The following is a 16,507-nucleotide window of genomic DNA, read 5'->3' on the forward strand; positions in this document are numbered from 1 at the left end:
TATAACATTTAATTAAAGCAATAAATAAAATTTATGTCCATGTCGTCCTAATTATGTTAAACATACAATTTTAAAGGAATTAGCAATAATTAAAAAATTAATGGAAAAAATTAAAATAAATTTTCCACTATTATGGCCCTCTGAAAAAAAATTCCAGCTGTTGAGAAAAAAAAATTCTGCCGCCAGCACCTGTTGCGCATGCCAGACCTGCGTTACAACCAATCTGGGGGTGTTGCGCAGGTACGGCTTACGTTACAGCCAAACTGGGCATGTTGCGCAGGTTCGGCCTGCGTTACCCCCTGTTTCTGCTGAATTCCACGCGCCAGCCGCCAGTCGCCTTGTCTGTTGTGTTTTTGTTTTGTTTATTGTTCGAACCAAACACCAACAGCAGCCCCTTGTGTTGCACAGCGGAACAAAAAAACACCAGAATTGATTTCCGATCGCACATAATTGTTACAAAATACCCGGAACAATTACAAAAAATAGATCTAATACAAAACTAATTTTGTAAAATCTATTCTAACACGATCAACCCTCGTGTAAATCACAACCACGATTAAACCACGTGGAAACCAAAACAAAAATTAACCACGATTAAACCACGTGGGATCCAAACACATAATTAAAATATACATGGCCATAATAGTGGATTAACAACCTGCATCAAAACCAATACAAGCAAAACACTATATACACGCATATATAATTACGACATGGACATCATATCATAAAACGTAGAACCCATTACCAGTCTCCTGATACCAATTATTGGGAACCACGGACTTGGGGTGCTACTACGTTTTACGATAAAGATTACGAAAAGAAAATCACCTTGTTAACTGTAACACCCCCAAATCCAAGGTCATGAATTCGGGTCGTTACGATCACTTATTAATTAAATAATTCTCTTTTCACAATGTCACTTGACCTTTTATTCAAACTCTCACACACACACAGGTTATATGCTTGGAAACAGTATCAAATAAATCATCTCCATTTATCTACCTGACGGGGCTGGCGCACAAAAAGCCTACGGAACTCACGAGCGTTCCTTACCCGCCTACGGACAGCAGTCCTGGTCTGATCCATGCTGGTAGTCTGTTGTGATATGATATATAAAAGCAAGGGTGAGCATTATAGCTCAGCAAGGTATATATCCCATAATTAAGTATGTAAGGATAAATAAAACCAATAATTATACTTTGTATCTCCAAAGCGTTCTGAAAGTTTATATGCTTGTCAAATTTATAGTATTCTCAAAATCAACTACAATAGTATATCCACTGAATACTTTTATTCATCTCTTTCTCAAAATCATTTTATACTCGTACTCATTTTATTTCAAAATATCAAGATGTTACTCGAACCAAGATTCTCAAATGGGTGTGATATATATTCGTCAACATCCCAATTTAAAACTTAACCTTATCGGCAGATTTCTCAAATGGATTTGATATATAATCATCAACATCCTTATTTAAACTCAGCCTTATCGGCAGATTTCTCAAATGGATTTGATATATATATATATATATTCATCAATATCCTTGTTTAAAACTCAGCCTTATCGGCTCTCTGTTGTATATTTCACAACATTTTTTTTTCAAAATGGAAGAAAGGGATTATACTGGAATAAACCACGTATCGGTGATCAGCCGAATACAAAATTTTCTCTACTAGTAGAAGGAATACAAACCTAGCCGCCTTTGGGCTCATCAAGACACTACACGGTGGTTGCCCATTGTCGTGCAAGTCCGAAAGTCAATGGTCACATAGACCATATAACCGTACAATGCGCCACTCCGCGCTTGCATAATGCGCCACTCCGCGCCTGGTCACTGCCCGATACCACTCTGTGTCTGGCAGGCCACATTCCAGTCCCAAGACAGTTATATCTTTTGCTCAAAATCCTTTTTCGAGGGAATAGGTCGTTAAAAGTTGACCTTTAAATAAGATGATTTATTCATCACTTTTAACTCAATTGATCTTTGGGAGTTTTCGGAGTTTTGAATTTAAAATCATTTTCAAATCCCTATATGTAGTAGGGTGACACATATATTACTCACTTGTTCTTTATTGAACGAGGAAGCAAAACTCTTATGCTTCTAGACTAAGTTCCCTAAGGTTTTGATACATTTCAAATGATTAATCTCTTTCAAGAGTTTTGAATAATTTAGAAAGTACCTTTGGGAACTATGTCTATTTTTAAATAAGTTTTTAGAAGTCCGAAGATACTAAATATCTAAGGTCTCATAATAATTTAAGAGGGATTCAATGAATTGATAAAATCTTATAAATAAAACATCTCTGTATAAGGTTCAATGAATTAATAAAAACCTTAAATACAAAATATTTCTGAATAAGGTCCAATGAATGGAGACACCTTAATCAAATAATCAAAACCGGATTTGGTATCCTAATATTGCTCTTTGAATAGTTAAATCTTTATTAAATAACGTGAAATGATTTATAAACTATTCAGTATATTTTTAAATACTTTCTGGATATTTAATAATCCCTTAAGTATCGCTTTATAAAATAATCAATCAAGTAAGGGTGTCCCTTAAATGAATAAACCAATATTTCTCGAAGTTTAAGTCAAAATCCCAATCGTTTGCTTGATATATATATTACGCGAACGTACTTTGTTTATCGAAATAGAAATCTTTCGCGTCCGGCTCTCTCCGGAATTAAATCATTATTAAAATATCTCTGACTCCCATTATCATATATTATATTAGAAATACGTTTCAATTTCTCATACTCCTGTAAAACAAAATTTGTTTTCGTAAACAATCGCATAATTCGTATGCATTGATATCATAGACAAGCATATATATTTGAACTGTAAATCATGGCATCAATATCTCAACAGTATATATATAGCATGGATAGTATGAGATAGGGTTTCGAAAACTTGCCTCGAGTAATCGAAGTGGTATGGTCTCTGGTGTTTGGTTGGCGATCTATAAACAAGAACCAACGGTCTAAGTTAGTACGCGATTAACGTCTCGCTCTTATTAAGCAACTTTCGCAACTACTCAAGTATAACGAATCTCCGATCGTCACATTCTCAACACTTATATTCTCACTTTATAACATGGTTGAGTTTTGAAATCGATCGTTCGCTTTAGAAAGTCCATTTCGAGTTTTAAGCTCGAACGTGAGAAAACGCGCGTCAAAACTAGGTTTTTATGCGTTTCTCGCTTGCGCTCACTTTTCCAAAACATTTTTATAAAATCGAAAAATTAATATTTTCTCAAACTTCTTTTTGGAAAGTCTTCTCTACTGTCATATCCATTTTTAATAATTTTTCCAGAATCTTGAAATTATTTTAAGTCCTTCAAAATCACCATGCAAGTGGACTTAAGTGCAGTTGGCTAATCGCAGAAATGTTTTACACTAAAACGACCATAACTCCTAAACCGTAAATCTCCTCATGATGATCTACACATGTATAGAAACTAAAAAACAAGATCTATCTAGTAATGGCCAGTGGTTTTCAAATTTTAACCATTGTCATGGCCGAATGTCCTGCAGAAAACAGATCAAGTGCAAGAATGCCCAAACTCAACTACTACTTGATCTTAACACAATCACTACCTATAACCATCATAAACACAAGTACTTCTCAAGATCCACCCACATACACCTTATATGCTCTTTCCAGTACCACATACATGGATTACAACTCAACATCTCAAGCCTTTAGCAAGAACATAATCAATACAAACTCAAACAAACAAAATCCTTTGGATCTTAACACTACAACAAATATAACTCTTAAATCCAACCATAAAACCTTAAAGGGTTGAAAGTTATACCTTCTTGGATACTAGGAAGGTTAGTTCTAGGATGATTGAGGCTTGGTTTGCTTAGAAAACACTTAGAAGGGCTAGATCCTTAAGAAACAAAACCAAGAAACAAGTTAGAATTTCGGAGTTACCTTTCAGCACCTCATTCAAACATTTTTATAAAATTGAAACAAAATAATTTGAGGCTGAAATCCGGTACTCAGCTTACCCATAATATAGAGAAGCTATGGTAAAAATTTCATGATATTTGAATAAGTATATTTTGAGTTATGTATTTTTCTTTCTCCCTTGCTCAGAAAATTCGAACTGCTGGAATGAAAAATGGGAGAGCTTTAAGTGAGGGAAAAGGGGTTGGTTTCTTTTGTGGCTAAAGTGTGGGAGTGTATAATGAATATATGGGATGTATGCAGCAGATTTGACAATAATTTGGTAAATTTATGGGTTGGTTTGATTGTGTGGTGAAGTGAGAAAATGGAGAAGTACGGCTTGTGTACTTGTTTGTCTCCCATCACTATTCAACACTATTCCACTAACTATTCCAGTTAGCTTCTAATCATCTAGTTACACTCATAACTACTAGTTAGGACTTGGTTATGCATGGGATTTAATTTCTCATTCGTTTATTTATCGTAAACGCAATCGTCGTTCCATTCCGATAGCTTCCACGTATAATGACTTATTTCGTAGCGATTTCTTTTATCGCTTATAATCCTATAACCAATTCCATTCCTTCTCTTGATCATAGAAACACCTTGATATATTATTTATTTCACGTAGTATTCCCGGTTCTACGCCATTCTTTACGGATACGAAAATACGTAGTATAATCGTGAATCTTCGAATTCCATCGGCTTTTACATTCACTTATTTTCCTCGATAAACAAGAATATGATCTCGGATTCTCAAAATTACAGTATTCATTTTATTATGATCCCCATAAGTATTACTTAATCAGCTCAAGTTACTATTCACAAAAGTTTTAAAATATTACAAAAATCAGGGTTCTTACAGTCTCTCCCCCTTAAAAGAATTTCGTCCCGGAATCAACTCACAAATAGATGGGGGTACCTTTCTCGCAGGTGGCTCTATAATTCCCAAGTCGACTCCTCGATCTCGGGATATCTCAACAAGACTCTGAATAGCTTGACACTCTTGTCCCTGAGTACTTGCTATTTTCAACCAATGATTTCAACTGGTTGCTGAATGTAGGACATATCTAGTACTTACTCATATTTCACTATATTCTTGGTATCCGCATTATAATTTCTCAATATTGGCACATGAAAAACACTATGAACCTGTTGAAGGTTTGGAGGTAAAGCCAATTCGTATGCCACGGTTCTATTCGTCACAAAATCTCAAAGGACCTATATATCGGGAACTCAGCTTCCCTTTCTTTCCAAATCTCATTAGTCCTTCCCATGCTGACACTTTTAAAAATACCTAGTCACCCACTTCAGACTCTCTGTCTTTTCGTGCTAAGTCGGCATATTTACGCTGTCAGTATTGAGCTGCCGCTAAGCATCCTCTGATCAACTCAACTATACCCCTCGTTCTTTACACCAAGTTGGGACCTAGTAACTTTCTTTCACCAACTACATCCCAGTACAAGGGTGAATGGCACCTCCGACCATACAGCACCTCATGTGGGGGCATTTCTATACTCGCATGATAACTATGATTGTAGGCAAACTCTATCAAAAATAGGTGTTCATCTCAATAACCTTAAAAATCAATTACAAAATTTCTCAACATGTACTCCAATGTCTGAATGATTCACTCACTTTGTCCATCGGTTTGGGGATGGTATGCAGTACTCACATTCAGTTTGGTTCATAAGCATTCCTGAAAGCTCCTCAAAAAATCTGGAGTTGAATCGGGGATCTCTGTCAGATACGATAGCTACAGAGACTCCATGTCTTATCACAATTTCCTTGATGTATAGCTCTGCTAATCTATCCACCATGTATGTTTTCTTGATTGGAAGAAAGTATGCTGACTTGGTCAGTCGATATATAATTAGTCATATTGCATCACGGTTTGTCTTAGCTCGGGGAAATCCTACCACAGAATCCATGGCTATTTGTTCCCACTTTCATATCGGAATTCCTAAGGGTTGTAGGAGTCCCCTCGGTCACTGATGTTCCACCTTCACTCTTTAACAGGTCAAACACTTACTGACCCAATTGGCCACGTCTCTTTTCATGTTGGGCCATCAATAATATTCCTTTGGATCTTGGTACATCTTGGTACCTCCAGGATGAATTGAATATCTAGAATTATGTCCTTCGCGTAAAATTTCATCTTTTAATTCTCGAACATTCGGAATCCAAATCCGGTTCGCATACCTCATAATTCACTTCTCATCTTTCTCACATTTGACTTCTTCTCAGTCAAAGATTCTCGCTCTTCATTCGTCTTCTCTTCCTGACAATGTCCCATCTTTTCTAACAATTCCGGTTCTAATTTGATCTCAAATAGTCCATCAGTCCCTTTACCGGTGACTTCACCTCTATCTCCATCTCCTCGAGTTCTCTCACTAGTTCCTCCGGCGTTGTCAACATCTTGAGTCTCTCTTTACTACTAAGGGCATCGGCCACCACATTAGCCTTCCCTGGGTGATATAAAATCTCACCAACATAGTCTTTCATTAACTCTAACCATCTCCTCTGTCTCCTTTTGAGTTCTTTCTGAGTAAATATATACTTAAGGCTCTTATGGTCAGTGTAGATCTCACAATTTTCTCTGTATGGATATTGTCTCCAATTTTTCAAAGCAAAACTATTGCTGTTAATTCTAATTCATGAGTAGGGTATCTTACTTCATATTCCTTCAGCTGCCGTGAGGCATAAGCAACCACTTTCCCATGCTGTATGAGCATGCATCTTAATCCTTTACGTGACGCATCACTATAGATCACAAAATCACCCTTTCCATCGGGCAATGCCAGCACAAGGGCTATTACCAAACTCCTTTTCAATTCCTGAAAACTTTCCTCACATTTTTCATTCCACACAACCTTCTCCGTTTTGCAAGTAGGCCTAGTCAAAGGTCCTGATATCTTAGCGAAATCCTGTACGAACCTCTCATAAAACCGGTTAATTCCCAAAAAGTTCCTACTTCCGTAGGTGTGGTTATTATTTCTCATTGGAATACTGCCTCAATATTGGTAGGGTCAACTAACACTCCTTCACTGCTCATCAATTGTCCTAAGATCTGAACTTCATTTTGCCAGAATTCGCACCTTGAGAATTTGGCAAACAACTTTTCTCTTCTCAATGCTTTTACCACTATCCTCAGATATTCCGCATGTTCTTCTTCCGTTTTAGAATAGACTAAAATATTATCAATAAAAATAATGACGCACACGTCCAAATACTTTTTAAACACTCGATTCACAAAGTCCATGAAAGCTACTGGGCATTTTTTAGCCCGAACGACGTCACCAAGAACTCATAATGTCCATACCTCGTGCGAAATACTGTATTTGTCCCCTATTTTAATCTTCAGTTGGTGATATCCCGTTCTTAGATCGATTTTCGAAAAGTATACAACTCCTTTAAGTTGGTCAAACGAATCTTCAATTCTAGAGAGAGGGTATCTGTTCTTAATAGTCAGCTTATCCAGTTCCCTATACTCTGTGCACAATCGCATACTGCCATCCTTCTTTTTGACAAACAACATTGGTGTGCTTCATAGTGACACATTAGGTCTCATCATTCCTTTGTTCAACAGTTCTTACAACTGTGAAGTCAATTCTTTCATTTCAACCGGGGCTAGCCTATATGGGGCTTTTTGAAAGTGATGTCGTTCCTGATGCTAATTCGATAGCAAACTCTATTTCTCGGTCAGGTGATAATCCTGAAAGGTCTTTGGAAAACACATCCTCAAATTCGTTAACAACTGGTATGTCACGTACATCGGGGCTTCTCTCTTGGTACCCGCCACGTATGCTAAATACGCTTTGCTATATTTCCTCAATAATTGCTTCGCTTGAGCAATATTCAAAAATTTTGGGTCTGACGCTGACCCTTAATCATAATTTCCTTGTCGTTAGGCATTCGGATTTTAACTTTCTTTCCTTTATAATCAATATGAGCACCATTGCTTGACAACCAATCCATTTTTAAGACCACGCCAAATTCTCTCAGCCTGAAAGGAAATAAGTCCAACTTAAAGTCCTTCCTTCCTAGTTCCCACTTGCAGATTAGATGAATCTCATTAATTGGAGCAACCTCTCGATTTACTATTTCTATTCGCAATAATTCTCGCGTTGGAATCACATTAAGTTTTAACTTGGCCAAAAATCTCGCGATATAAAATACTTAGTTGCTTCAGAATTAAACAGAATATTTGCAGTAACCAAATTGAGTAAAAGGTTACCTGCTATCACGCCCTAGCTGGGTTGGGGCAGTTGCTAGAATAATGTCCTGGTTGGTTGCATTAAAGCACCTCAGTAGCTCTTTTCCTAAATTACATACCCCGGGATGTTTCTCCCCACATGACTTATGATCTGGTAGGGGTGACTGAAACTGGTTATGAAACGTAGTCCTATATTGACCACCTTCCTGGGCGATACTCTTACTTACCGGTTCGCTAAACCTGGTACCCACTGCGGGTTGGGACACCGCTCCCCTCTCAGTCCTAATCGGAAACTTCTGTTTATCGCTCTGCCGCCTTGGCTTCCGAAATCCTCTTCTTGCTCTCTTTCTCTCTCTCTCTTTTTGACTTTGCTCACTCTATGCCTCTACAATTGAGGCCTTTTTGCACATAGTCTGTTATCTCAAGTAATGACACTCGGTCCTGAATCCATTGTTTCAGCCCTTGCTGAAATCTCCTTGCCTTTTTCTCTTTCGTGTTCACAAACTCCGGCACGAATCTCGACAGTTCAATAAATTTGGCTTTGTACACAGCCACTGACATCTTATCTTACTTAATCTCTAGAAACTTCAACTCCATCTGAGCCTCCATAAACCTGGGAAATACTTTTCCCCATATGATAATCACATCAGTCTCCAGGGTTCCTTTAGGTTCCCACTAATAATTTGCTTCTCCTTTCAACATATAATTGGTGAACACAGTCTTTTGCGTCTCTTCTATGGGCACTATCTCAAAGCTCTTTTCCATTTCTTTCATCCAAGCTCTGGCCTTAACAGGTTAGCAGTCCCTTGAAATTTCTGGGGGTTTCAACCACTTAAAGGCCTTAAAGACATTAGTAACTGGAACATGATCAACCTGGGTTGAGGATGACAATTTAAATTCTCTCGAAGAAGATTCATAATTTGGTCCATGGGGTTTCCGCTCTGGCCTTCCCCCGCGTTAGTATCCATAGTTTCTTCTTCATTGTAATCCTCTAAGTCGAATTCATTATATTCGACTTCCTCGTGTTCTTGGTTATTTTGGTTTACCAAGTCAACAAGGTTTGCTCTAGTTTCCCAATATGTCGGGGTGGCATTGTTATGCTAATATAAAAGATCACCAATATAACATTATTCTCGTCTCTACTCAGTATGTTAAAGTCGATTAATAACTCACTTTTTCACAAATACATTCTTCATTCCTCTTTGGTTACTCGCAATGTTGTCCCCACGTACCTGATTTGATGTGTTAACAAAAGACGACATCCTGTCGAGAATATACACATAGCTCCTAGTGACATCCCACTCTTGGAATTCTGCGTCAGACTTATTGGTTATTGGTCTTCTCCTCCAGTAGTTCGGAGCTTGCTGCGTTGATTGTAGGAGCATGAAACTTTTCAGAAATTATTCTGTCGATTCTCGCTTTTCGTGCCGAACCATAATGGCTTAACGGACGAAATGATTTCGTATTATCGCATAGCATTCTCATCTTGGGACACGCTAAAATCTTCCTTATAGGACATAGATTCCTCAATGGTATAGCGAATACCCTTCTTGGTAGAATTATTATTTGTCATGTATTGAACCCTTATTATCGGAACAATACTTTCAACCAATTCAGGTAACGTAATAACCTTAATAGTAAAAGAATTAAGCATCTTGATTCTTGCCTAAAATGTCTCCTCAAGGACACTTTATAAAGAGCTATGAGTGGCAAGACTTGAGTTTTCCAATCAACCCATGGTATTGGTGTATCGTTTTTATCCCGCTTTCTCCAGAGACTTAGCTCCACTTCTATATCAACATTATAAAAATCATGTACAATTTTCTCATTTCCTCATTCTGTCGATCTTAAACGATTCCATCAATTTCTGTATAACACTTCACATAAACACTTTAACATAACTCCTGGTAGTCCATCAACAAACTCTATCGGCTCAACCAATGGACTCTCTTTTGCATATAACACTTAGCACTCTTTTCTCTGAGTGCTACAACTCATTCTCTTCCCTTAATGCTGGCTTTTCAATCGACTGTTAATAACTCAACCAATGCCTCAACTCTTAAGGCTAAGGTCCCCTTGGGTACTACCGTCGCGATTACTCCATAGTAGTCCGACTACGAACTCGATGAGAGTTCTTCTTAACTTTTAGATCCGCAGTCTACCCATTTTACTCTTACTCTTTCCAAGACTTTAACCTTTGGCTCTGATACCATTTCTGTAACACTCCCAAATCCAAGGTCGTGAATTCGGGTCGTTACGATCACTTATTAATTAAATAATTCTCTTTTCACAATGTTACTTGACCTTTTATTCAAACTCTCACACACACACAGGTTATATGCTTGGAAATAGTATCAAATAAATCATCTCCACTTATCTACCTGACGGGGCTGGCGCACAAAAAGCCTACGGAACTCACGAGCGTTCCTTACCTGCCTACGGACAGCAGTCCTGGTCTGATCCATGCTGGTAGTCTGTTGTGATATGATATATAAAAGCAAGGGTGAGCATTATAGCTCAGCAAGGTATATATCCCCATAATTAAGTATGTAAGGATAATAAAACCAATAATTATACTTTGTATCTCCAAAGCGTTCTGAAAGTTTATATGCTTGTCAAATTTATAGTATTCTCAAAATCAACTACAATAGTATAGCCACTGAATACTTGTATTCATCTCTTTCTCAAAATCATTTTATACTCGTACTCATTTTATTTCAAAATATCAAGATGTTACTCGAACCAAGATTCTCAAATGGGTGTGATATATATTCATCAACATCCCAATTTAAAACTTAGCCTTATCGGCAGATTTCTCAAATGGATTTGATATATAATTATCAACATCCTTATTTAAACTCAGCCTTATCGGCAGATTTCTTAAATGGATTTGATATATATATATATATATATATATATATATATATATATTCATCAATATCCTTGTTTAAAACTCAGCCTTATCGGCTCTCTGTTGTATATTTCACAACAATTTTTTTTTCAAAATGGAAGAAAGGGACTATACTGGAATAAACCACGTATCGGTGATCAGCCGAATACAAAATTTTCTCTACTAGTAGAAGGAATACAAACCTAGCCGCCTTTGGGCTCATCAAGACACTACACGGTGGTTGCCCATTGCCGTGCAAGTCCGAAAGTCAATGGTCACATAGACCATATAACCGTACAATGCGCCACTCCGCGCTTGCATAATGCGCCACTCCGCGCCTGGTCACTGCCCGATACCACTCCGTACCGGGCATGCCATATTCCAGTCCCAAGACAATTATATCTTTTGCTCAAAATCCTTTTTCGAGGGAATAGGTCGTTAAAAGTTGACCTTTAAATAAGATGATTTATTCATCACTTTTAACTCAATTGATCTTTGGGAGTTGTCAGAGTTTTGAATTTAAAATCATTTTCAAATCCCTATATGTAGTAGGGTGACACATATATTACTCACTTGTTCTTTATTGAACGAGGAAGCAAAACTCTTATGCTTTTAGACTAAGTTCCCTAAGGTTTTGATACATTTCAAATGATTAATCTATTTCAAGAGTTTTGAATAATTTAGAAAGTACCTTTGGGAACTATGTCTATTTTTAAATAAGTTTTTAGAAGTCCGAAGATACTAAATATCTAAGGTCTCATAATAATTTAAAAGGGATTCAATGAATTGATAAAATCTTATAAATAAAACATCTTTGTATAAGGTTCAATGAATTAATAAAAACCTTAAATACAAAATATTTCTGAATAAGGTCCAACGAATGGAGACACCTTAATCAAATAATCAAAACCGAATTTGGTATCCTAATATTGCTCTTTGAATAGTTAAATCTTTATTAAATAACGTGAAATGATTTATAAACTATTCAGTATATTTTTAAATACTTTCTGGATATTTAATAATCCCTTAAGTATCGCTTTATAAAATAATCAATCAAGTAAGGGTGTCCCTTAAATGAATAAACCAATATTTCTCGAAGTTTAAGTCAAAATCCCAATCGTTTGCTTGATATATATATTACGCGAACGTACTTTGTTTATCGAAATAGAAATCTTTCGCGTCCGGCTCTCTCCGGAATTAAATCATTATTAAAATATCTCTGACTCCCATTATCATATATTATATTTGAAATACGTTTCAATTTCTCATACTCGTGTAAAATAAAATTTGTTTTCGTAAACAATCGCATAATTCGTATGCATTGATATCATAGACAAACATATATGTTTGAACTGTAAATCATGGCATCAATATCACAACAGTATATATATAGCATGGATAGTATGAGATAGGGTTTCGAAAACTTGTCTCGAGTAATCGAAGTGGTATGGTCTCTGCCAACGGTCTAAGTTAGTACGCGATTAACGTCTCGCTCTTATTAAGCAACTTTCGCAACTACTCAAGTATAATGAATCTCCGATCGTCACATTCTCAACACTTATATTCTCATTTTATAACATGGTCGAGTTTTGAAATCGATCGTTCGCTTTAGAAAGTCCATTTCGAGTTTTAAGCTCGAACGTGAGAAAACGCGCGTCAAAACTAGGTTTTTATGCGTTTCTCGCTTGCGCTCACTTTACCAAAACATTTTTATAAAATCGAAAAAATTATTATTTTCTCAAAATTCTTTTTGGAAAGTCTTTTCTACTGTCATATCCATTTTTCATAATTTTTCCAGAATCTTGAAATTATTTTAAGTCCTTCAAAATCACCTTGCAAGTGGACTTAAGTGCAGTTGGTTAATCGCAGAAATGTTTTACACTAAAATGACCATAACTCCTAAACCGTAAATCTCCTCATGATGATCTACACATGTATAGAAACTACAAAACCAGATCTATCTATTAATGGCCAGTGGTTTTCAAATTTTAACCATTTTCATGGCCGAATGTCCTGCAGAAAACAGATCAAGTGCAAGAATGTCCAAACTCAATTTCTACTACTTGATCTTAACACAATCACTACCTATAACCATCATAAACACAAGTACTTCTCAAGATCCACCCACATACACCTTATATGCTCTTTCCAGTACCACATACATGGATTACAACTCAACATCTCAAGCCTTTAGCAAGAACATAATCAATACAAACTCAAACAAACACAATTCTTTGGATCTTAACACTACAACAAACATAACTCTTAAATCCAACCATAAAACCTTAAAGGGTTGAAAGTTATACCTTCTTGGATACTAGGAAGGTTAGTGCTAGGATTATTGAGGCTTGGTTTTCTTAGAAAACACTTAGAAGGGCTAGATCCTTAAGAAACAAAACCAAGAAACAAGTTAAAATTTCGGAGTTACCTTTCAGCAACTCATTCAAATATTTTTATAAAATTGAAAAAAAATAATTTGGGGCTTAAATTCGATACTCAGCTTACCCATAATATAGAGAAGCTGTGGTAAAAATTTCATGATATTTGAATAAGTATATTTTGAGTTATGAATTTTTCTTTCTCCCTTGCTCAGAAAATCCGAACTGCGGGAATGAAAAATGGGAGAGCTTTAAGTGAGGGAAAAGGGGTTGTTTTCTTTTGTGGCTAAAGTGTGGGAGTGTATAATGAATATATGGGATGTATGAAGCAGATTTGACAATAATTTGGCAAAGGTATGGGTTGGTTTGATTGTGTGGTGAAGTGAGAAAAGAAATATGGCTTGTGTACTTGTTTGTCTCCCATCACTATTCAACACTATTCCACTAACTATTCTAGTTAGCTTCTAATCATCTAGTTACACTCATAAATACTAGTTAGGACTTGGTTATGCATGGCCAACTTGCATGGGATTTAATTTCTCATTCGTTTATTTATCGTAAACGCAATCGTCGTTCCATTCTGATAGCTTCCACGTATAATGACTTGTTTCGTAGCGATTTCTTTTATCGCTTATAATCCTATAACCAATTCCATTCCTTCTCTTGATCATAGAAACACCTTGATATATTATTTATTTCACGTAGTATTCCCGTTTCTATGCCATTCTTTACGGATACGAAAACACGTAGTATAATCGTGAATCTTCGAATTCCGTCGGCTTTTACATTCACTTATTTTCCTCGATAAACAAGAATATGATCTCGGATTCTCAAAATTCCACTATTCATTTTATGATGATCCACATACGTATTACTTAATCAGCTCAAGTTACTATTCACAAAAGTTTTAAAATATTACAAAAATCAGGGTTCTTACATTAACGGTTGATTCCACGCTCTTCTATTGTATTCCCAAATTCCCTTGAGCGAAGTGTGGCCTCCGTCTTCTCAAGTTATCCTCTCTTCTTGCTTCTTGGTGGCTACAATATGTTTTTCACCCTCAATCAAGCAAGAAGAGAATAAGAATATATATAGGCTACAATAGGGACCATGAATAATTAGGTTGGGCCTTATAATTACATCTTGAGCCTAGCCCAATGTAATTAAATATTAATTCAATCCACTAAAGAATTAATATTTGCACTACCTTTCCTAATACCGCAATTTAAATAATTAATTCGGTTCCAATATTATTTGCTTATTAAATTCCCCATGTTTAAAATATCGCATGTCCATTAATTAAATAAATTACTGATAATTTATTTAATTAATATCTTTTATCCTTGATCATCCACTCAACCTTTATTTAATTATGCCAGAATAAATTCCACCTGCAGGGTTACACATAATTAAATCTTTCTGAGCTTTCAAGGGGACATCATTAACCCGAATATTATCAGGACATGGATTCCTTCAATTAATAATATCCACCTTGTATATAATTCCATCACCCAAAATATAATTATATAATTCAAAAGAATTACTTCATATATAAATCAAAGCATGTAAATAATATACACGTGTCAATTACTATTTCCGGATTAAGAACCTAAGCATTAATAATAACATAGAATTTTAGTTCTCCTTCTTAATCAGTATTAAGGGAACAATTCTAAATTTGATCATGTTCAATATACACAAAGTATACTAGTATTATTTATTAGTAAATATAAACTAATCTAAATAATACTACAGCCATACTGGTGGATTGTCCAACACCACCTGTGTTGTGAACCTTATTATATTATATAACCGTATTTAACAATCTAATATTATGTATCTCATTTGATACTAGATTGTTCACAATATATAATATTAGACAACATGTAAACATTCAAATGATTCTCAATTAAACTAGCCAGAAATAAATGTATATACTTCAAATAAATATTTTCAGTATACACTAACAGATAAGGCGGGAAAAGAAGGGGAAAAAGGAAATCCAGAGAGACCTGCAAGGGGCAAAAGCATTCATACGATCATAGGAGGTCCTTATATTGGTGGCTCGAGCCGAAATGCTATGAAAAATTATGCTCATGAGGCCAGGGGGCCGATCCTCACTAATGTCTGCAACCTATCAGAGAGGCTTCCCAAGTACTTTAAAGGGGAATCAGCCGATGTAACCTTCAGAGAGTCAGACGCTCGACACGTGCATCACCCTCACAACAATGCCTTAGTCATAAATGCTTTAAATGGAGGGACTAACGTATACAAGATGTTGGTAAATAATGGGAGTTCCGTCAACATCTTGGCCTATAGCACCTACCAGAAAATGGGGCTAGTAGACAACGAGTTATTACCCTGCTATAATGATGTGTGCGGATTTACCGGACCTCTGTCTTGGTTATGGGGAGAATTAAATTGCCTGTTACCCTGGGGGAAGAGCCTCGGACAGCCACGCGAATTACCGTGTTCGTGGTGGTAAATGAAGATATCTCCTATAATAGGATTATTGGCAGGCCCTTGCTGAGGGAAATGAGAATTATTACTTCTATTCACCACTTCTCTATAAAATTCCCTACCCCTAATGGAATTGGATGGGTAAAGGGCTGTCATGTAGACTCTAGGGAATGTTACAGCAGAGCTCTACATATGGCAATGCGAGCAAGTAGGCATCTGTTTGATGGGGGTTCAAGTGAAGAGTGTTACCGATACTTGGAGCCGACTAATGAGAAAAATGGAAATACCCCTCAAGAGTGGAGAGCAAAGTCAAAAAGGGAATCTTGCAATACAATTATGATTGTCAAACACCCCGGTGAGGAGCCATATACGGCTGTTGCATCTATTCAGGGGGTAGGTACCCCGAAAGAAGTACTATTATTAGAGGCCCAAAAAATTGGAAAGATCACGGAAGTCGGAGAACCCCTGGTAGAGGGGGCAGTTGAAGAGGTCAATGATAGCGATTTTGAAGGTTGTGATGCTATCGATGGTTTACCTGAGAAAGAGGAAATTCAAGAAACTCAACCTAGGGTGGAAATAGACCTTGATCCTCGAATTCTGGA

At 36.5% G+C, this 16,507-nt stretch overlaps 1 long non-coding RNA gene across 1 annotated transcript; it reads right to left on the minus strand.

The window, feature by feature from the left end:
• Positions 1-1,006: 1,006 nt before the first annotated feature.
• LOC141659634 (uncharacterized) lies at positions 1,007-13,452 on the minus strand. Its single transcript, XR_012549834.1, has 3 exons — positions 13,374-13,452; positions 2,922-2,966; positions 1,007-1,098 (listed from the first exon to the last, which is right to left on the minus strand). It is a non-coding gene; the product is annotated as an uncharacterized LOC141659634 (long non-coding RNA).
• Between the last annotated feature and the right edge of the window lie 3,055 nt (positions 13,453-16,507).

This window comes from Apium graveolens, chromosome 5, assembly GCF_009905375.1.
Source record: "Apium graveolens cultivar Ventura chromosome 5, ASM990537v1, whole genome shotgun sequence".
NCBI lineage: Eukaryota > Viridiplantae > Streptophyta > Magnoliopsida > Apiales > Apiaceae > Apium > Apium graveolens.